Here is a 22,157-nt window from a genome sequence, read left to right as displayed (position 1 = left end):
AACATGTAAAAGCAATCCTAGCAGGTAATTGGCCGCTAGACTGCTTTTACATGCAGTGGGAGGGGCCTCCCCCCCCCCCCACCGCCGCCTTCCGCAGCCTTCCGTGGTTTTTCTCGGGCTCTCCTGTCCCACCGGTTAACCCGAGAGTGCAGCCGGTGGTTCAGTTATCTAACCATAGAGCTAATTGAAGATTAGAATGGCTCCAATCATCTCTATGGCCTAAGATGCCGGAGGCTACGAGCATTTCATGACTTCTTTTTCGCCAGAAATAAACAGGGCCATTGGGAAATTGGGAAAGTATTTTATCACACCAATTTTGGCGTGGTCAGATACATTAAGGTCAGAGGAGAGATCTAGAGTATAAAAGACCCCAATTTTTTTATAAAAGAGTACCTGTCACTACCGATTGCTATCATAGGGGATATCTAAATTCACTGTGATAACAATAAAAATGATTTTAAAAAAAAATTAAAGGAAAGGTGTCAAAATAACATAAAAAAGCAAAAAAAAAAAAAATTGAGCCCCCCCCCTTTCCCCCCGTGCTTGCGCGCAATGGCACACGCAAGTGTTGGTCTAGTGTCATATGTAAACCGCAATTTCAGCATGCATGTGAGGTATCGCCGCAATCGCCAGATCGAGTGCAGTAATTTTTGCAGTAGACCTCCTCTGTAAGTCTAAAGTGGTAACCTGTAGAGACTTTTAAAGTTTTTAAAAATGTACGTACGTTGTTGCCGCTGCGCAGGCGTGCGCAATTTTTAAAGCATGTCATGTCAGGTGTCTATGAACTCGGCATAAGATCATCTTTTAAATTTTACCAAAAAAATTGGAATTATATAGTGTATTTGTGCAATAAATTTAAAAAAAATGTATTTTTTTCGCAAAAATTGCGTTTGGAAAATCTGTGCGCAAATACCGTGTGACAAAAAAATTTGCAACATCCACCATTTTATTCTATAGGGCCTCTGCTTTAAAGAAATATATAATGTTTGGGGGTTCAAAGTAATTTTCTAGTAAAAAAAAAATATTTTTTCATGTAAACAAAAAGGCACAGAAAAGGCTTGGTTTTCAAGTGGTTAGAAGAGTGGGTGATGTGTGGATAAGATTGAGCATAAAATGCCGGGACAGTTCAAACACCCCCCAAATGACCCCTTTTTGAAAAGTAGACACCCAAAGCTATTTGCTGAGAGGCATGGTGAGTCCATGGAATATTTTATATTTTGCTACAAGTGTCGGGAAAATTATTATTTCTTTTTTTTTTGTTGTTTTTTTACAGAAAGTTGTCACTAAATGATATATTGCTCACACATGCCATGTGTATATGTGAAATGACACCCCAAAATACATTCTGCTGCTTCTCCTGAGTACAGGGATACCCCATGTGTGAGACTTTTTGGCAGCCTAGCTGTGTACACGCCCCCGAAAACCAATCCACATCTTCAGGTTTTCTAATGGCGTAAATTGCTGATTTTACCCCTGACTACCCGTCACAGTTTCAGAGGCCCTGAAATTTCCAGATAGCACAAAACCCCCCCAAATGACCCCATTTTGCAAAGTAGACACTCCAAGCTATTGGCTGAGAAGCATGGTGAGTCCATGGAATAGTTTATATTTTTCACAAGTTTCGGGAAAATCATTTTTTTTTTTTTTTTTAACACAAAGTTGTCAGTAAATGATATAATGCTCACGCATGCCATGGGTATATGTGAAATGACACCCCAAAATACATTATGCTGCTTCTCCTGAGTACAGGGATACCCCATGTGTGAGACTTTTTGCCAGTCTAGCCGCGTACAGGACCCGGAAAACCAATCTGCACCTTCTGGCTTTCTAAGGGCGTAAATTGTTGATCTCACTCCTTACTACCTATCACAATTTTGAAGTCCATAAAAGGCCAAGATGGCACAAAACCCCCCCAAATGACCCAATTTTGCAAAGTAGACAATCCAATCTATTTTCTGAGAGGCATGGTGAGTATTTTGCAGCTCTCATTTTTTTTGGAAAATGAAGAAAAAACAGGAAAATGCATTTTTTTTCCTCTTTTTTCAATTTCCAAAACTTTGTGACAAAAAGTGAGATCTGCAAAACACTCAACATGCCTCTCTGCAAATAGCTCAGGGTGTCTACTTTCCAAAATGGGCTCCCGTACACAGCTACGCTCCCAAAAAGTCTCACATATGTGGTATCCCTGTACTCAGGAGAAGCAGCAGAATATATTTTGGGGTGTAATTACACATATACCCATGGCATGTGTGAGCAATATATCATTTCAATGACAACTTTGTGTAAAAAAAAAAAAAAAACATTCCTTAGGATGTCTACTTTCCAAAAAGTGGTAGTTTGGGGGGTTTTGTACTGCCCCGCCATTTTAGCACTTCATGAAATGAGATAGGCAGTCAGAAATTAAAGCTTCGTAAATTTCAGTATTTACACCATAGTTTGTAGACGCTATAACTTTTGCGCAAACCAATAAAAATACGCTCATTGATTTTTTTTTTGTCAAAGACATGTAGCTAAATATATTTTGGCCAAAAAAAATGACATAAATTGAGTATATTGGATATTTTTTAAAAGACAAAGTTGAAAATGTCATTTTTTTGCAAAATATTTGCTCTTTTTTTATTAATATCGCAAAAAATAAAAAGCGCAGAGGTGATCAAATGCCACCAAAAGAAAGCTCTGTTTGTGGGGAAAAAAGGACGTAAATTTCGTTTAGGTACAGCATTGCATGACCGCGCAATTATCAGTTAAAGTCACGAAGTGCCAAGTTGAAAAAAGGGGTCTGGTCCTTTAGCAGCCAAATCCTCCGGGGCTTAAGTGGTTAAAACTACTCCCCAGCAGGGGTCCCTCAAGGGCCACCGACAGACTCCCCTCAGCACTTCTTCTCCATTTTCCCCCTGACTCCCCTCCTGGCTTGGCTCATGACTATTTAAGGGCTCCTTAGTTCCCTGCCAGGCCCCCAGCCTGGGGATTGGCTAAAGGCTCCTAAATATTCCAGGCAACCCCTCCTAGCTTCCGACAACTATCTTCTAGAATGTTCTCCAACATTCTAGAAACAGAAGGAGGTACCATGAGTCATCCAGCCCTGGCCTTTAATAAGCCTGACCCAGATTCAGTGACTCAGGTTGATCCCTGAGCCAGACTAAAATTTGCCTACTCTGATGGGATAGTGGGCAGGAAACCCCCTTTAAACTAAAATAAAGTAATGACAAATAAAACACAGACATTGAGTTGTATGGATAAGGCCACAGCCCTTTATTATTGGTTTTTAACATCAGTAAATTGAATATTCAAAGCAATATCAACAATAAACTCCACTGAAACAACCTAGTCACCACAACTCAGGTTGTATCTTTAAAGAAAATGGAAAGTTTTTCAGACAACAAATTAGCAAAGCAAACAAGCATTAAAACAAGGTACTCAAAATACATTTGTCACCCTTTGTATTTACAAAGGTAACACTACCACATAATATTGTCCATGACAGAGAAGGGGAGGGAAGGAGGGGAGCACCACAGCTCTGTCTTCTGATGCGAAAGAGCCCGCTGAAACAGAACCCCCTTTATATAGCCCTTATTGTGGTTCTAGAAAATGCTATAAGATCACATGACCCTCGCAGAGGTCATCTGACCTCTATCAGAGCCACCTGACCTTTTAATGCTCCCTGAAAGCCCTAAGCTTTCAGGGGAGCCTTGAAAGTGCACTCTCTGCCACTATCCCATGAGGAAAAGGGGGATTAGAAACCATCCCCCCTTTTTACTTTAATGGGATAGTAGGCAGGAAACCCACTTTAAACTACAATAAAGTAATGAAAAAATAACACACAGACATTGAGTTGGATGAAAAAGGCCGCGGCTGTTTATTAACCACTTGCCGACTGCCTAACGCCGATCTACGTCGGCAGTCAGCCCCTCACAGGCAAAGTGACGTAGGGCTACGTCACTAGCTTGTGAGGGTCTAGGGAGCTCCCGCGCGCCCCCGGAGGCGCGCTCCCGCTCCCGCGTGGTCACGGACCCCCCCGCGCGTGTGACCAGCGGACCCGATGTCCGCCGGTCACTCGGCGATCGATGTGTAAACAAGCTGCCTGTCATTCTCCTCGCTGTAAAGACACTGATAAAACGGATCTAGTATGTAGATCCGTTGATCAGTGTCCTTACAGCTCAAGCCACAGCCAATCACAGTAGAAAGCACGCCCCTAGGGATACACACAGCCCCTCCCTTCCAAATAAAGTTAACCCCTTCACAACCAGTGTATTTTTACAGTAACAGTGCATATGTATAGCACTGATTACTGTAGAAATGTCACTGGTAACCCCAAAAGTGTCACAAATGTCAGTCAAGGGTCCAATCTGTCCGCCCCAATGTCGCAGTACCGCAAAAAAAAATCGCAGATCGCCGCCATTACGCGTTAAAAAAAAAAACAACAAAAATGACAAAAATCTTTCCCTTTGTTAGTAAACGCGATAACTTTTGCGCAAACCAATCAAAATACGCTTTTTGCGATTTTTTTTACCAAACATATGTAGCATAAAACAAATTGGCCGAAAATTTTAAAAAATTTTGATTTTTACTTTTTTTTTGGGGGGAATTTCATATAAAAAAATGTGAAAAATATTGTTATTTTTGCAAAATTGACGCTCTTTTTTTGTTTATAGCGCGTGATCAAAAAATTGCACAGGTGATCAAATACCACCAAAAGAAAGCTCTGTTTGTGGGAAAAAAAGGACGTCAAATTCGTTTAGGTACAGCGTCGCACGACCGCGCAATTGTCCGTTAAAGTCACGCAGTGCCGAATCGCAAAATACCCCCTGGTCAGGAAGGGGGTAAAATCTTCCGGGGCGTAAGTGGTTAATGGTTTTAAACATCCCTAAATTAAATATTCAAAGCAATATCAACAATAAACTCCACTGAAACAACCTAGTCACCACGACTCAGGTTGTATCTTTAAAGAAAATGGAACGTTTTTCCGACAATAAATTAGCAAAGCAAACAAGCATTAAAACAAGGTACTCAAAATACATCTGTCCCCCTTTGTATTTAGAAAGGTAACACTACCATATAATATTGTCCATAACAGAGAAGGAGAGGGAAGGAGGGGAGCACCACAGCTCTGTCTTCTGATGCCAAAGAGCCCACTGAAACAGAACCCCCTTTATATAGCCCTTATTGTGGTTCTAGAAAATGCTATAAGATCACATGACCCTCGCAGAGGTCATCTGACCTCTATCAAAGCCACCTGACCTTTTAATGCTCCCTGAAGGCCCTAAGCTTTCAGGGGAGCCTTGAAAGTGCCCTCTCTGCCACTATCCCATGAGGAAAAGGGGGATTAGAAACCGCCCCCCCTTTTTTCTTTAATGGGATAGTAGGCAGGAAACCCACTTTAAACTACAATAAAGTAATGAAAAAATAACACACAGACATTGAGTTGGATGAATAAGACCGCAGCTGTTTATTAATGGTTTTAAACATCAGTAAATTAAATATTCAAAGCAATATCAACAATAAACTCCACTGAAACAACCTAGTCACCACGACTCAAGTTGTATAATACATCTTTAAAGAAAATGGAAATTTTTTTCAACAGGAAACAGCATTAAGCCCACCTGTCACAAACTCAACGCGGCCAACTCAACGCAAGTGCTTAACCACTTCCGGACCACCCACCGCATATATACTGTGGCATTGCGGCCCGGGTGCGCAAAATTACGTATAGGTACATGAATTTGTGCAGGGGTTCTCGGGGGTGCGTGCGCGCCACCATATCGCCGCTTCCGCTGTGATTTTACACAGCAAGAGCCAATCAGCATGTCCGGGGGCCGCAATGGTGGTGTCAGATTTGTCTGCTGCAATGTCGGAGTCCCGCTAAAAATCACTGATCGCCACCATTACTAGTAAAAACAATAAAAAATAAAATAAAAATGCCATAAATCTATCCCATAGTTTGTAGACACAATAACTTTTGTGCAAACCAATAAAAATACACTTATTAGGATTCTTTTTTTACCAAAAATATGTAGCAGAATACATATTGGCCTAAATTGATGAAAAAAAATGATTTTTAATTTTTTTTTTTATTGGGAATGTTTAATAGCAGAAAGTAAAGAATATTGTTTTGTTTTTTCAAAATTGTCGGACTTCTTTTGTTTATAGCGCAAAAAATTATAACCACAGAGGTGATCAAATACCACCAAAAGAAAGCTCTATTTGTGGGAAAAAAATACATAAATTTTACTTGGGTACAGCATCGCACGATTGTCAGTTAAATATACATAATAAACAAGCAAAAAATTGGGGGAGCAGACCCTGAACATGTATATCTAAAGCCGGTGCAGCTATGGACCAAGCAACATGTATATTGAAAAAGAATAGCGCAACCATGCAAAAGAAATGACTATCAAATATGGAGACAATCCATAAATAAAAATGGGGGTTTAGTCCCACCATATGGCCATTATGTATTCGGTCTGACCAGACTTATGAGGTTGAGCATCCCATCCCCCACATACACCTGTACTCTATTGGTGTCCTCTATCAAGTAGATATAGGAGGAGTCCCCTGCAGTGCATTAGCACACCTTCCCAGCAAGGAGTGTTGTCTCCAAGGGTAAGAGAGGCTGGATTCACCCCTTTTTTATGGATAGTGTAGGACCCACTGATAATGGGGTACTTTGATGCAGTGGTGGGCTTGAGCACGATATGGCCATATGGTGGGACTAAACCCCCATTTTTATTTATGAATTGTCTCCATATTTGATAGTCATTTCTTTTGCATGGTTGCGCTATTCTTTTTTAATATACATGTTGCTTGGTCCATAGCTGCACCGGCTTTAGATATACATGTTCAGGGTCTGCTCCCCCAATTTTTTGCTTGTTTATAATGTATAACAAAAGATGAACCAGATTCAACAAAAATTACCCACTCTAAAAATGAAGAAAAAGATTCAAGATAAAAATAAGACAAAGAGCACCCCATGGGTAAACATTTGTCAAAATAAAAACTACCTGAAAAGAAAAACCTAACAAATTAAATTATTGGCAAAAGGCAAAACGCTGATTTGATATCAGCTTTTGCCAAGAGAGATCCTTTGCCAAGTAATCTGCAGGACTGGCGCCAGCAATAGGCAGTTCAGGCAGCTGCCTTAGATTTTTTAAATACTTCTCTTCTGTTCATTGCTGGGACAAGGTGTGGCTGAGAGAGGCATTGAAGGCTAGGTCTCTAGAAAGTAGGGATGGGTAACTGTCAAAAACAGGTACCCACTCCCCCCTCCGCCTGAAAGGTGCCAAATGAGGCAGCAAAGGGGGGAGGAAGCAGACGAGTGGAGCTTCCCTTTTTGGGTGGAGCTCTGCTTTAGGATAAATTAATTCTCACCTCATTGAGCTTCAAAGCCCTAGCCATTTAGTCTACAAACCCAGCATGTGACGAGGTCTATACACCCAGATGGCTCCAAACTGTCTACCAACAATTGATTTATATCAAAGATTAGAGGGATATATTTCTGATTTATCTCTCATGTAAACTAAAATATTAGTTGCAGAGAGATGGAAATAATTCCTTATGATCATACACATTTTGGGATATGTGTATATAAAAGTGTATAGTGTGTATAGTGCAGTGTGTAAAGAATCCGTGAGAGATCACCAAATAATTGCATGGAGTCTGCTCATCACAGACAAGCAGTGAATGGTGTGGTTGCAATTGGACTGGCATGCTGGTTTCGAAAATCCTATCCTTGACCTAGCCATCAGAACCATTTATAGGTTATTTAACTCTGGTCACTTCAGAATGCAGAACCAGCCTCTGGGGTGAGGAGGGAATACCCAAGGGTTGATTTGGCCAAGGGCTAGAGTCTAGAGCAGTGATGGCAAACCTTGGCACCCCAGATGTTTTGGAACTACATTTCCCATGATGCGCATGCACTCTGAAGTGTTGTTGAGCATCATGGGAAATGTAGTTCCAAAACATCTGGGGTGCCAGGGTTCACCATCACTGGTCTAGAGTCCAGCCTACATCCATATTTTAATAAATTAAGAAATACGAGATATGGACAGGGTGATCTATATGGAGTCGTTCCAAATGGGTGGATTGCAGACTATTTCTCAATGTGGTCTCATCAATAGGATAATCCTTTGTAAAAGTTTATTTCTGTTTCTATCCTTTTTTCTTTCGAAGCTAATAGCCAAACGTGTATGTCCTTTTGTCTTTTTTGTAATTGTCTTTCTTGTTTATTTTTAAGGCACTGCCCACCTTTGGAATATGAAATTATAAAATGAATAAGGCTAGTCTGTATGCAATTGAACTGTGTGTTGGCAGATTGCATTCAGATTGTAAACCAGCAGATCTCCCAGGCAGAGATCTGTGTGTTTGGTTGCCTAGCAGACCAGTCAGTGTACAACCTGCTAAGAGGTGGTAAGTAGTGTGACACTGTAAAAGGTGTATTAGCAGGTGCTTTTCAGAATTATGGAATACTTGTGCTATATAGTGCCCTGTCCTTGTTAATAATGCCTTAAGCAGAAAATGAATATCTACTATGCAAACTTTTTAAACTCAATATTTCCATGCAAAATTAAATAATATTAATGCGAAATTTAAAAAATCGCTAATTCCATGTGGAATTCTGAATTTTTATAGGAAAATTTGAAATTCACTATTTCAATGTGAAATTAAAAAATGTAATTGGAATTTTTAAAATTTTGATATTATAATGCGAAATTTTTAAATTATAATGTGAAATTTTAAAATCCGATATTTCCATTCGAAACTCTTCACTTTTAATGAGTAATTCTTAAATTCACGATTTCCATGCGAAATTTTACATTTCTAATAGGAAATTTAAAAATTTTCTATTCAAATGTGAATTTCTATATTTGTAATGGGCAATTTTAAAATTAGCTATTTCCATGTTAAATTTCCATGTTAAACTCTAAATTTCCATCCGAAATTTAATTCCCATTCAAAATTATAATTATTGAAGGCAAAAGTTTAAAATTCACATTTTTTTCCATAAGAAATTCTGCATTATGAATGCAAATTTTTAAAATATGGTATTTCCATGCAAAATTCCTAATTTTTAACAGGAAATTATAAAAGTCTCTAGTTCAATGTGAAATTCTAACTTATCAATGCAAAATTTTAAAAATTGATATTTTTTAGTGTGAAATTAAAAATTTTAAAACAAAATTTTAAAATATCATATTTCCATGCAAAATTCTAAATTTTCTCATGTGAAATTGTAAAACTTGATATTTCCATGCGAAATTCTACATTTTATGAAATATTTTCAAATTTGAAATTTCCATGCTAAATTAAAGTTAATGTGAAATTTTAAAATGCAAAATTAAAAAATTGCAATGCGATATTTTATCCTGGATAATACATTTTTCATGCAAAACTTTACAATGTCATATTTCCATGTGTAAATTTGGCATGTAAAATTTGAAAATGTGATATTTTCTTTCCAAATTTGAAATTTTTAATCTGATATTTTAAAATGTGATATTTCCATGCAAAATTAAAAGGTTAATGTGAAATTTTTTAAAATTCAATATTTCCATATGAAATTTAAAAGTTGTAATGCGATATTTTAAATTGGATACTTCAATGTGAAATTCAAAATTTTTCATGCAAAATTTTAAAATGTCATAATTAGGGTTGAGCGGACACCTAGATGTCCGTGTTCGACGGGTTCGGCCGAACTTTAAAAAAAAGTCCGGGTCCGTGTCCCGGACTTTTACCGAACTTTTCCCGGACACCGAACCCCATTGAAGTCAATGGGGACCCGAACTTTAAGGCACTAAAATGGCTCTAAAACACCAAAGGAAAGGGCTAGAGTGCTGCAAATGGCAGCAAAACGTAATTAAGAGCATGGCAAGTGCTCTGCAAACAAATGTGGATAGGGAAATAACTTAAAACAACAAAAAAAACAGAAAAATAAAACAATGTTCTTCTTCATCTCTGAAGGACGAGGCCCATATGGAGTAGGAGGGAGGTTGAGGTGGTGGTGGATGTGGCGGTGACATAGGCATGCGCACAGGGTGTGCCGGGTGTGCCTGGGCACACCCTAATCACCTAGGGCACATAGCATTGCCAGTGAGGAGATGGGAAAGATCTCCCTCGGACCTGCTCTGCTCTATTTCTCTTTGCCTACAGGTACATGGCCCCGATACATTACTCTCCCTGCTGGCAAACACATGCATGTGTATTTCAACTTTGGGGTGCACACCTTAATGCAATAGGCTGCGCACACCTATGGGCGGTGTAGGTGGAAGCGGCGGTGGAGGAGGACCAGGGCCGGATTAAGAGCATCATGGGCTTGGTGCTGAGGATTTTGAAGGGCCTTAAGGGCCGTGCCTTGCCATGCACCCAGAGGAGGAAGGGTGCAGCCATGCATGCCTAATTCAACATGGGATGCTGTCTCTGAAGCCCATAAACACATCCATGCATCGGCAACTGTCCCTCCTTGTCCGGCCTTCGCGCTGTGTGGGGAGGTTCTGAGGGTGCTGCCTGGGGAAGCGAGCATAGAAGCCAGACTTCTGTGTTTACAAGTGACAGAAGAGCGGTAGCAGTGAATATGGCCAACCCGGGGCCTATATAAAAGGTAGGGGTCTGGAGCTGCAGCTCCAATAGCCCCTACGTTAATCTGGCCCTGAGGAGGAGGACGAGGTAGCCAACACTGCTTCTTTTCACAAATTTTAAATGAGGGTACACCCCAAAAGAGTGAGAAAGAGCAAAAATGGAACAATGGGTGGGTAAGGTCGGTATCCATTGCTATTCTGCACAAGGTACGGAAAAGTCCCGTGGGATCCATGCCTGGTCCATTTTAATGAACGTGAGCTTGTCCAAATTGTCTCTGGACAGGCGGCTGCGCTTGTCTGTTATAACGCCCCCAGCCGTGCTAAATACCCGTTCAGATAATACACTGGCTGCAGGGCACGCCAGCACCTCCAAGGCGTAAAGGGCAAGCTCAGGCCATGTGCCCAATTTGGAGACCCAGAAGTTGAAGGGGGCAGACCCGTCATTCACTACATGTAGGCGTGTGCACACATACTGCTCCACCATGTTGGTAAAATGCTGCCTCCTGCTAAGACGTTCCATCTGAGCTGCTGGTGCTGCTGTTTGTTGTGGCGTGCTGACAAAGCTTTTCCACATTTCGGCCATGCTAACCCTGCCTTCTGAGGTGCTGGCGGTGCCCTGGTTGCGTTGGCGACCTCCTCCTCCTCTGCCTTGTGCTTCCACCGCGGCCCCGCTGTCAGATGGGAATGCCAGCAGCATGGCGTCTACCAGCGTGCGCTTGTACTCGCGCATCTTGCGATCGCGCTCCAGTGAGTGAATTAAGGACGGTACGTTGTCCTTGTAACGGGGATCCAGCAGCGTGGCCACCCAGTAATCAGCACAAGTTAGAATGTGGGCAACTCGGCGGTCGTTGTGGAGACACTGCAGCATGTAATCGCTCATGTGTGCCAGGCTGCCCAGAGGCAACGAAAGGCTGTCCTCTGTGGGAGGTGTATCGTCCGTGTCCTCTGTATCCCCCCAGCCACGCACCAGTGATGGCCATGAGCTGGCCTGGGTGCCACCCTGCTGTGAACATGGTTCCATCTCCTCCTCCAGCTCCTCCTCCTCCTCATCCTCCAGAACTGTGCCCCTGCTGGACAATTGTGTCCCTGGCGTTTGTGTGTGCAGGAACCCACCCTCGGAGCCCCTTGCGAATGACTGCCCTGAAAGCCTTGGAAATGTTACCTCTTCATCCTCCTCCTCCTCCTCATCCTGTGCCACATCCTCTTCCATCATCGCCCGAATTGTTTTTTCAAGGAGGCATAGAAGTGGGATAGTTAAGCTGAGAACGGCGTCATTGCCACTGGCCATGTTGGTGGAGTACTCAAAACAGCGCAACAAGGCACACAGGTCTCGCATGGAGGCCCAGTTATTGGTGGTGAAGTGGTGCTGTTCCGCAGAGCGACTCACGCGTACGTGCTGCAGCTGAAACTCCACTATGGCCTGCTGCTGCTCGCACAGTCTTTCCAGCATGTGCAAGGTGGAGTTCCACCTTGTGGGCACGTCACATATGAGGCGGTGAGCGGGAAGGCCAAAGTTACGCTGCAGCGCTGCCAGGCGAGCAGCAGCAGGGTGAGAACGCCGAAAGTGCGCACAAACGGCCCGCACTTTCTGCAGCAGCTCTGACATATCGGGGTCATTTTTAAGGAACCTCTGCACCACCAAATTCAGCACATGCGCCAGGCAAGGGATGTGCGTCAAACCGGCTAGGCCCAGAGCTGCTATGAGATTTCGCCCGTTATCGCACACCACCAGGCCGGGCTTGAGGCTCGCTGGCAGCAACCACTCATTTGTCTGCTGTTCCATGCTCCTCCACAACTCCTGCGCGGTGTGTGGTTTGTCCCCCAAACAGGCAAGTTGTAAAACTGCCTGCTGTCGTTTACCCCTGGCCGTGCTGAAGTTGGTGGTGAAGGTGTTACGCTGTCCGGATGAGGAGGCGGTAGAGGATGAGGAAGCGGAGTAGGAGGAGTTAGGAACAGGAGGCAAACTGAAGCGCCCTGCAATCCTCGGTGGTGGAAGGACATGCGCCAAATTGCTATCCGCCTCAGGCCCATCCGCCACTGCATTTACCCAGTGTGCCGTTAGGGAGATATAACGCCCCTGACCGTGCTTACTGGTCCACATATCGGTAGTTAGGTGGACCTTGGCACAGATGGCGTTGCGCAGTGCACACCTGATTTTTTCCCCCACTTGGTTGTGCAGGGAAGGGATGGCTTGCCTGGAAAAGTAGTGGCGGCTGGGCACGACGTACTGTGGGACAGCCACCGACATAAGGTTTTTAAAACTGTGCGTCTCCACCAGACGGAATGACAGCATTTCAAAGGCCAATAATTTTGAAATGCTGGCATTCAGGGCCAGGGATCGCGGGTGGGTAGGGGGGTACTTCCTCTTCCTCTCAAGTGTTTGGGAGATGGAAAGCTGAACGCTTCCACGGGACATTGTGGAGATGGTTGTTGGTGACCCAGGTGGTGGTGTTGCTGACAGATCGTCTGTTTGCGGGGTGGCAGGTGCCGGTATCACTACAGATGTGGCTGGAGTGGCCGAGACTGCAGCAGAAGAGGAAGCAGGATGAGCCAGAGACGTTTCTTGGTTTTGAAGGTGTGTTCTCCACTGCAGCTCGTGCTTTGCACTTAGATGCCTGATCATGCAGGTTGTGCTTAGGTTGAGAAGGTTTATGCCTCGCTTCAAGCTCTGATTGCACAGGGTGCAAACCACTCGTGTCCTGTCATCAGCACATTTTCTAAAGAACTTCCACGCTAGAGAACTCCTTTGAGCTGACTTTGGTGCGCTCGTTCCCTTGCTGCGTTGGGCAGTAGCGGGCGTAGTGTCTAGGGCACGGCCGCTCCGCTTCTGCACCCTGCTCCCTCTTCTGCTGTGCTGGTGGCTCTGTGCGACCACCGCCTCTTCCTCCAAACTACTCAGGTCACCTGCATGACGTTCATTCCATGTGGGGTCGAGGACCTCATCGTCCTCCACATCATCTTCCACCCAGTCTTCACCCCTGCCCTCCTTGTCGGTCTCCGCAATGCTGAACGCCGCAGCAGTTGGCACCTGCGTTTCGTCATCATCGGAGACGTGCTGCGATGATCCTTGCATGTACTCATCTTGAGAAATAAGTGGTTGGGCATCGCTGCACTCAATCTCTTCCACTTCTGGGGCAGGGCTAGGTGGATGGCCCTGGGAAACCCTGCTGACAGAGTCATCAAAAAGAAGAAGAGACTGCTGTATGGCTTGGGGCTCAGACTGCTTGCCTGATTTGCAAGGGGGTGAGGTGAAAGACGGTTGGACATCGGCTGCAGGTGCCAACTGTGACCTTTCTGCAGTAGACTGGGTGGGAGACAATGTGAAGGAACTGGAGGCACTGTCAGCAGCAAACCAATCTACTATCGCCTCCACTTGTTCTGGCCTCATCACTTCTAGGGGCGTATGATGCCCTACCAAATACTGATGCAGGTTCTGTCGCCTACTCACACTTGAGGAAGGTGTTTCACTTCTGCGTGTAGCTGGCACAGATCGACCACGTCCTCTCCTTGCAACAGGAGCTCTACCAGCAGCACCACGACCCAGGCCACGGCCCTTATTTGACGGTCTCCTCATATTTCTGTAATTTAAGATCTTGCCCTAGAAAGGTTTTTATTGAATAGCGGAATAGGAAATATGATCCAAAAAAGTGTATGTATCTCGCACGTACAAAACCACACTAGGCCCCAATTACTATTGTTTCTACCCCTAAAAGGATGGATGAGGAGTAGGAGGAGTATGGAACAGACAGCACCCTCAAATCTTCAGAAGTATGAGATGAACCTCAAAAACTTGGAAAGGTGGATCTCACACGTACCGACACAGACTATCCTGCAATTCAATTGATCCTCAAAGGTTTTTATTGAATAGCGGAATAGGAAATATGATCAAAAAGAAAGTGTATGTATCTCACACGTACACCACCACACTAGGCCCCAATTACTATTGTTTGTACCCCTAAAAGGATGGTTGAGGAGTAGGAGGAGGAGTATGGAACAGGCAGCACCCTCAAATCTTCAGAAGTATGAGATGAACCCCAAAAACTTGGAAAGGTGGATCTCACACGTACCGACACAGACTATCACGCAATTTAATTGATCCCCAAAGGTTTTAATTGAATAGCGGAATAGAAAATATGATCAAAAAGAAAGTGTATGTATCTCACACGTACACCACCACACTAGGCCCCAATTACTATTGTTTGTACCCCTAAAAGGATGGTTGAGCAGTAGGAGGAGGAGTATGGAACAGGCAGCACCCTCAAATCTTCAGAAGTATGAGATGAACCCCAAAAACTTGGAAAGGTGGATCTCACACGTACCGACACAGACTATCACGCAATTGAATTGATCCCCAAAGGTTTTAATTGAATAGCGGAATAGAAAATATGATCAAAAAGAAAGTGTATGTATCTCACACGTACACCACCACACTAGGCCCCAATTACTATTGTTTGTACCCCTAAAAGGATGGTTGAGGAGTAGGAGGAGGAGTATGGAACAGGCAGCACCCTCAAATCTTCAGAAGTATGAGATGAACCCCAAAAACTTGGAAAGGTGGATCTCACACGTACCGACACAGACTATCACGCAATTTAATTGATCCCCAAAGGTTTTAATTGAATAGCGGAATAGAAAATATGATCAAAAAGAAAGTGTATGTATCTCACACATACACCACCACACTAGGCCCCAATTACTATTGTTTGTACCCCTAAAAGGATGGTTGAGCAGTAGGAGGAGGAGTATGGAACAGGCAGCACCCTCAAATCTTCAGAAGTATGAGATGAACCCCAAAAACTTGGAAAGGTGGATCTCACACGTACCGACACAGACTATCACGCAATTTAATTGATCCCCAAAGGTTTTAATTGAATAGCGGAATAGAAAATATGATCAAAAAGAAAGTGTATGTATCTCACACGTACACCACCACACTAGGCCCCAATTACTATTGTTTGTACCCCTAAAAGGATGGTTGAGCAGTAGGAGGAGGAGTATGGAACAGGCAGCACCCTCAAATCTTCAGAAGTATGAGATGAACCCCAAAAACTTGGAAAGGTGGATCTCACACGTACCGACACAGACTATCACGCAATTTAATTGATCCCCAAAGGTTTTAATTGAATAGCGGAATAGAAAATATGATCAAAAAGAAAGTGTATGTATCTCACACGTACACCACCACACTAGGCCCCAATTACTATTGTTTGTACCCCTAAAAGGATGGTTGAGGAGTAGGAGGAGGAGTATGGAACAGGCAGCACCCTCAAATCTTCAGAAGTATGAGATGAACCCCAAAAACTTGGAAAGGTGGATCTCACACGTACCGACACAGACTATCACGCAATTTAATTGATCCCCAAAGGTTTTAATTGAATAGCGGAATAGAAAATATGATCAAAAAGAAAGTGTATGTATCTCACACGTACACCACCACACTAGGCCCCAATTACTATTGTTTGTACCCCTAAAAGGATGGTTGAGCAGTAGGAGGAGGAGGAGTATGGAACAGGCAGCACCCTCAAATCTTCAGAAGTATGAGATGAACCCCAAAAACTTGGAAAGGTGGATCTCACACGTACCGACACAGACTATCACGCAATTTAATTGATCCCCAAAGGTTTTAATTGAATAGCGGAATAGAAAATATGATCAAAAAGAAAGTGTATGTATCTCACACGTACACCACCACACTAGGCCCCAATTACTATTGTTTGTACCCCTAAAAGGATGGTTGAGCAGTAGGAGGAGGAGTATGGAACAGGCAGCACCCTCAAATCTTCAGAAGTATGAGATGAACCCCAAAAACTTGGAAAGGTGGATCTCACACGTACCGACACAGACTATCACGCAATTTAATTGATCCCCAAAGGATTTAATTGAATAGCGGAATAGAAAATATGATCAAAAAGAAAGTGTATGTATCTCACACGTACACCACCACACTAGGCCCCAATTACTATTGTTTGTACCCCTAAAAGGATGGTTGAGCAGTAGGAGGAGGAGTATGGAACAGGCAGCACCCTCAAATCTTCAGAAGTATGAGATGAACCCCAAAAACTTGGAAAGGTGGATCTCACACGTACCGACACAGACTATCACGCAATTTAATTGATCCCCAAAGGTTTTAATTGAATAGCGGAATAGAAAATATGATCAAAAAGAAAGTGTATGTATCTCACACGTACACCACCACACTAGGCCCCAATTACTATTGTTTGTACCCCTAAAAGGATGGTTGAGCAGTAGGAGGAGGAGGAGTATGGAACAGGCAGCACCCTCAAATCTTCAGAAGTATGAGATGAACCCCAAAAACTTGGAAAGGTGGATCTCACACGTACCGACACAGACTATCACGCAATTTAATTGATCCCCAAAGGTTTTAATTGAATAGCGGAATAGAAAATATGATCAAAAAGAAAGTGTATGTATCTCACACGTACACCACCACACTAGGCCCCAATTACTATTGTTTGTACCCCTAAAAGGATGGTTGAGCAGTAGGAGGAGGAGTATGGAACAGGCAGCACCCTCAAATCTTCAGAAGTATGAGATGAACCCCAAAAACTTGGAAAGGTGGATCTCACACGTACCGACACAGACTATCACGCAATTTAATTGATCCCCAAAGGATTTAATTGAATAGCGGAATAGAAAATATGATCAAAAAGAAAGTGTATGTATCTCACACGTACACCACCACACTAGGCCCCAATTACTATTGTTTGTACCCCTAAAAGGATGGTTGAGCAGTAGGAGGAGGAGTATGGAACAGGCAGCACCCTCAAATCTTCAGAAGTATGAGATGAACCCCAAAAACTTGGAAAGGTGGATCTCACACGTACCGACACAGACTATCACGCAATTTAATTGATCCCCAAAGGTTTTAATTGAATAGCGGAATAGAAAATATGATCAAAAAGAAAGTGTATGTATCTCACACGTACACCACCACACTAGGCCCCAATTACTATTGTTTGTACCCCTAAAAGGATGGTTGAGCAGTAGGAGGAGGAGTATGGAACAGGCAGCACCCTCAAATCTTCAGAAGTATGAGATGAACCCCAAAAACTTGGAAAGGTGGATCTCACACGTACCGACACAGACTATCACGCAATTGAATTGATCCCCAAAGGTTTTAATTGAATAGCGGAATAGAAAATATGATCAAAAAGAAAGTGTATGTATCTCACACGTACACCACCACACTAGGCCCCAATTACTATTGTTTGTACCCCTAAAAGGATGGTTGAGGAGTAGGAGGAGGAGTATGGAACAGGCAGCACCCTCAAAGCTTCAGAAGTATGAGATGAACCCCAAAAACTTGGAAAGGTGGATCTCACACATACCGACACAGACTATCACGCAATTTAATTGATCCCCAAAGGTTTTAATTGAATAGCGGAATAGAAAATATGATCAAAAAGAAAGTGTATGTATCTCACACGTACACCACCACACTAGGCCCCAATTACTATTGTTTGTACCCCTAAAAGGATGGTTGAGGAGTAGGAGGAGGAGTATGGAACAGGCAGCACCCTCAAATCTTCAGAAGTATGAGATGAACCCCAAAAACTTGGAAAGGTGGATCTCACACGTACCGACACAGACTATCACGCAATTTAATTGATCCCCAAAGGTTTTAATTGAATAGCGGAATAGAAAATATGATCAAAAAGAAAGTGTATGTATCTCACACGTACACCACCACACTAGGCCCCAATTACTATTGTTTGTACCCCTAAAAGGATGGTTGAGCAGTAGGAGGAGGAGTATGGAACAGGCAGCACCCTCAAATCTTCAGAAGTATGAGATGAACCCCAAAAACTTGGAAAGGTGGATCTCACACATACCGACACAGACTATCACGCAATTTAATTGATCCCCAAAGGATTTAATTGAATAGCGGAATAGAAAATATGATCAAAAAGAAAGTGTATGTATCTCACACGTACACCACCACACTAGGCCCCAATTACTATTGTTTGTACCCCTAAAAGGATGGTTGAGGAGTAGGAGGAGGAGTATGGAACAGGCAGCACCCTCAAATCTTCAGAAGTATGAGATGAACCCCAAAAACTTGGAAAGGTGGATCTCACACGTACCGACACAGACTATCACGCAATTTAATTGATCCCCAAAGGTTTTAATTGAATAGCGGAATAGAAAATATGATCAAAAAGAAAGTGTATGTATCTCACACGTACACCACCACACTAGGCCCCAATTACTATTGTTTGTACCCCTAAAAGGATGGTTGAGCAGTAGGAGGAGGAGTATGGAACAGGCAGCACCCTCAAATCTTCAGAAGTATGAGATTGTGTTCACTGTACCCCACAAAGATTGTGTTCACTGCACCCCACAAAGATTGTGTTCACTGCACCTCAAAAAGGATTTTGTTCACTGCACCCCACAAAGATTGTGTTCACTGCACCCTAAAAGGATTTTGTTCACTGCACCCCAAAAAGATTGTGTTCACTGTACCCCCCAAAGATTGTGTTCACTGCACCCCACAAAGATTCTGTTCCCTGTACCCCACAAAGATTGTGTTCACTGCACCCCACAAAGGATTTTGTTCACTGCACCCCAAAAAGATTGTGTTCACTGCACCCCAAAAAGATGTTGTCCACTGCACCCCAAAAAGGATTTTGTTCACTGCACCCCAAAAAGATTGTGTTCACTGCACCCCACAAAGATTGTGTTCATTGCACCCCACAAAGGATTTTCTTCACTGCACCCCAAAAAGATTGTGTTCACTGTACCCCCCAAAGATTGTGTTCACTGCACCCCACAAAGGATTTTGTTCACTGCACCCCAAAAAGATTGTGTTCACTGTACCCCCCAAAGATTGTGTTCACTGCACCCCACAAAGATTCTGTTCACTGTACCCCACAAAGATTGTGTTCACTGCACCCCACAAAGGATTTTGTTCACTGCACCCCAAAAAGATTGTGTTCACTGCACCCCAAAAAGGATGTTGTTCACTGCAGCCCAAAAAGGATTTTGTTCACTGCACCCCAAAAAGATTGTGTTCACTGCACCCCACAAAGATTGTGTTCACTGCACCCCACAAAGGATTTTGTTCACTGCACCCCAAAAAGATTGTGTTCACTGTACCCCCCAAAGATTGTGTTCACTGCACCCCACAAAGGATTTTGTTCACTGCACCCCAAAAAGATTGTGTTCACTGTACCCCCCAAAGATTGTGTTCACTGCACCCCACAAAGATTGTGTTCACTGTACCCCACAAAGATTGTGTTCACTGCACCCCACAAAGGATTTTGTTCACTGCACCCCAAAAAGATTGTGTTCACTGCACCCCAAAAAGGATTTTGTTCACTGCACCCCAAAAAGGATGTTGTTCACTGCACCCCAAAAAGGATTTTGTTCACTGCACCCCAAAAAGATTGTGTTCACTGCACCCCACAAAGATTGTGTTCACTGCACCCCACAAAGGATTTTGTTCACTGCACCCCAAAAAGATTGTGTTCACTGCACCCCAAAAAGGATTTTGTTCACTGCACCCCAAAAAGGATGTTGTTCACTGCACCCCAAAAAGGATTTTGTTCACTCCACCCCAAAAAGATTGTGTTCACTGCACCCCACAAAGATTGTGTTCACTGCACCCCAAAAAGGATTTTGTTCACTGCACCCCAAAAAGATTGTGTTCACTGCACCCCACAAAGATTGTGTTCACTGCACCCCAAAAAGGATGTTGTTCACTGCACCCCAAAAAGATTGTGTTCACTGCACCCCACAAAGATTGTGTTCACTGCACCCCACAAAGGATTTTGTTCACTGCACCCCAAAAAGATTGTGTTCACTGCACCCCAAAAAGGATGTTGTTCACTGCACCCCAAAAAGGATTTTGTTCACTGCACCCCAAAAAGATTTTGTTCACTGCACCCCAAAAAGGACGTTGTTCACTGCACCCCAAAAAGATTGTGTTCACTGCAGCCCAAAAAGATTGTGTTCACTGCAGCTCACACACAGAAAAATGGATGTGGATCACTGACACCTGCCTATCTCCTATCCCACACCACACAGCAATATCGATTGTAGTTTGTAGAACACAGTTTCCCTAAAATTCAGCAGCAGCAGCCTCTCCCTAACAGGATTGAGAAGAGATCGTAGATCAGGATTGAGTGCAGAGTCACCCCACCCCCCACACAGCAATATCGATTGTACTTTGTAGAAGACACTGACCCTATAATTCAGCAGACTCTATCCCTAAAATGCCTACAACTCGCCCTGCCTAAACACTCCGACCTGTCCCTCAATTCTATCCGGACACAAATGGTTTTTTCCTGCCTGTCTTTCCCTAATCAGCAGCCAGCACGTTGATGTGTGCTCTGTCCCTGATCTAAGCAGCAGAATGAAGACGCTGCGGCTGCCTGGAACTTATAAAGACTTGGTCACATGCTTCAGACGGCCAATCACAGCTACTGAGACATTTGCAGGCATGGCTGGGATGGCTTAAGGCACACCAGTTAAACGATTGTTGATTGGCTGTTGAAAGCCCGCCATGAAAAGAGCGCCAAAGCATGCAAAACCCGGAAATAAAACGACCGAACACGGATTTTTACCCGAACATACAGTAAAGTGTCCGTGTTCGGGTACAAAAAATCCAATTATTCGGTACGAACACGAATAATACAGTCCGTGTTCGCTCAACACTAGTCATAATTCCATCAGAAATTTTCATGTGAAATTTTAAAATTAGATTTCTATACAAAATACTGAATTTTTAAAACTAAATATTTACATGCAACATTCTTAATTTTAAATAGAACATTTTAAAATGTGATATTTCCAAAAAATGTAATGTGAAATTTTAGAATTTAATATTTACATGCGGAATTTATAAATTTTAATGTGAAATTTTAAAATGTGTTTTTCCATGCAAATTTTAATACATTTAATGTTACATTTTTAAAATTATATATTTCAATGCAAAAATTCCTCATTTTTAACAGGAAATTCTCTATTTCCATGTGAAATTTAAATTTTTGAATGCAATATTCTAAAATGTGATACTTTAATATAAAAAATAACATTTAAATGCAAAGTTTTAAAATGTATATTTTCCAGCAACATTCTAAATGTTTAATTTGATAGTTTATAACTTGATATTTCCATGTGAAATTCTTAATTTTTAAAGGGAAAACTTAAAATTTGATATCTCCATGGAAAATTCTAAATTTTTAATTTGATATTGTAAATTTCGATATTTCAATGCGAAGTTTAAAGTTTTTAAAGTGAAATTATAAAATTTAACATTTAAATGCGAAATTCAAGATTTTTATGAAATATGTTCAAATTTGTTATTTTAATGCAAAATGTAAATTTTTAATGCAAAATTTAAAATTTGGTATTTTAATGCATAATGTAAACATTTAAAAATTCAATAAATATTTCCATGCAAAATTAAAAAATTGTACTGCAATATTTTAGAATGTGATATTTCCATGCAAAATTCTACATTTTCATGCAAAATTATAAAATACGATATTTCCATGCAAAATTCTACATTTTAAATATGAAATTGTAAAATTTGATATTTTCATGGGAAATGTAAAAATTTAAAAA

The sequence above is a fragment of the Pelophylax lessonae genome (genome assembly GCF_965119305.1).
Source record: "Pelophylax lessonae genome assembly, chromosome: 2".
In the NCBI taxonomy this organism is placed as follows: Eukaryota; Metazoa; Chordata; class Amphibia; order Anura; family Ranidae; genus Pelophylax; species Pelophylax lessonae.
This window is presented reverse-complemented; position numbering follows the sequence as displayed.